This window comes from Trypanosoma theileri (genome assembly GCF_002087225.1).
Source record: "Trypanosoma theileri isolate Edinburgh chromosome Unknown TM35_Tth_52_V1, whole genome shotgun sequence".
Lineage (NCBI taxonomy): Eukaryota > Euglenozoa > Kinetoplastea > Trypanosomatida > Trypanosomatidae > Trypanosoma > Trypanosoma theileri.
This window is the reverse complement of record NW_021639894.1, coordinates 76,164-78,265: the sequence shown is the minus strand read 5'-3', so window position 1 is coordinate 78,265 and position 2,102 is coordinate 76,164.

The window sequence follows — 2,102 nt, the reverse complement described above, 5'->3', positions numbered from 1 at the left end:
CGGTGCGGCAGTGCGCATCCACACAGGGCTGAAACTGCTGTCAGCATCGCCCGGCTTCTGCTCGTTGCTTGGTGCATTAGTGGAAGTGGGTTCTTGTGTTGATGGTTTGTCGGTGTTCTCAGGAGCATCGGTTACCTTGTCATTCTCCTCTTCTTTGCCATCATCGGGCTTCTCGGGAGCATCGGGTACTTTGTGATCTTCATCTTCACTCACTGGTCGTTTGTTAGGAGGTTGCTCAGTTTCAGGTAAATCTCCCTCGGGTGGAACCTGTCCGTCTTCCTCTTCTTTATCTGGGTAATCATTACCGTTTTCATCTCCATTCACCGCGTCATCATCCTCTTCTTCACCTGGACTTGCGTCAGGCTCATCCAGACGTACTTCTGGCCCTACTGGCAGACCTCCGACCTCCTCACCCGATTGCCCTGTGGTACCTTGTGCTTCTTTCCCTAGCACTGCATTTCCTTTAACCTCAGCAGCAGAAGCCGCCATGGCATACCCGCAGGCGAGGCACAGCAGAACGGCCAACACACACATCACACGGTTCATNGTGGATGAAGAGTGGGGCAACTCAAGAGGTGCAGAGCTGTTTCTTCGCATTCGTCAAGTTGGCTAGTGTGCGCGCGAATAGGTTGATACCCGTGTCGTGACATTCGGTGTAGAGTTAGTCCTGATTTACTCATACATTGGCGACCACACGTGGGACAGACTAATGCCGGAAGGTCTCTCGTTTTCGATGTTTTGTATCGTGCATTGGTGGCGTTCCTTGTTCATGGTGACGCGTGCCACCGAGTAAAAGGTGCGGTTGAATCGCCACACCATGTCGCGAGGGGAACGGGGAAGGGTCATCTTTACGGAATACCTTTCAAACCCATCTTCCCCAGCGTTGAAGTGGGGAAAGCAAGAGTTTTCCACTATGCCCAATCCCACTCATTTTATAAGTGAAACACCCCCGGGAGCCACACCCCACCCCTCTCTCTTCTTGTTGCGCACAAGGCGCTGTGGCAAGTTGGCCGCCCGCCTTGGGTTGTGTGCTCTTCTCCTCTCCCTTCTTCGGGTGAGGGATAAAAAAAGAAAAGGGCAAAACCCGACAACGAGCCCAGAGCTTTACGCACGTAGACTGGTTGCCGGGTTTCATCCCTTTCCCTCCTCCTCTTCTTTCTCTCTCAAGTTCAAAGTCCCTGAGCATGATATTTCAGGCCTCAAGGTTCAGCGCCTCGGGACGTAAAGTGCCCCTCGAGCCCCGCACAAACCCCACAGACGCCGCAGTGGAGCGGTCCAGCAACACAAAGTCTCCTTCCCACTCACAGTGCGCACACACATTTACATTCTTACATGCTCATGTTAGAGAGGCACTGCCGCATTCACCAAAGCATACGCGGAGTCATACACCTACAGAGAGGAAAAGAAAACACAAAAGAAAAGAAAAACAACAACAACAGGATACCAACAGCACACAAGGCACACACAATACAATAATCACAGCTGCCACTCCCATCAGAGAAAAACATCCACCCACACCAGCACATCAACTCAACCCCAAGAAAAAAAAAAAAAAACAGACCCATCATGTGAAGCCGAAGCGGAGCAGTCTCAGTCCCTCCCCGCAGGTCGCAGTCACTCAAGCAAGCCACACAACACACACCACAGGGGCAGAAATATGTTCGTGACAACGCCGAGAGAGAAGGTGAGAACAAAGAAATGTGTTTTCATTACGTGGGCGGTGTTAGTGGCAACCCAAACACACAAAGGAACACACAAACAGAGGGACACACTCAAACACCTACAACCCACCCATCCTTGTAACAAAATAAAAATTCAAAAAAAGAGTGACTGCATGAGGCAGACATAATAATAGAGCAAAAGATGAACACACAAGATACACGAGGTGTATCGGAAACAAAAGAGCGAAACACACACACACACACACACACAAGGGAATGATATAATGAAAACAAAACAAAAGAAAAAGAAATCTTTGACCACCATGTGAATATGTTCAAGAGGCAAGAACACAATTCCCTGCATTGTGCATGTGTGTCTTTCGCACAGGGCGAGCAGTGGGAATGATGCACACATGATGACAGTCCACACACACACACACA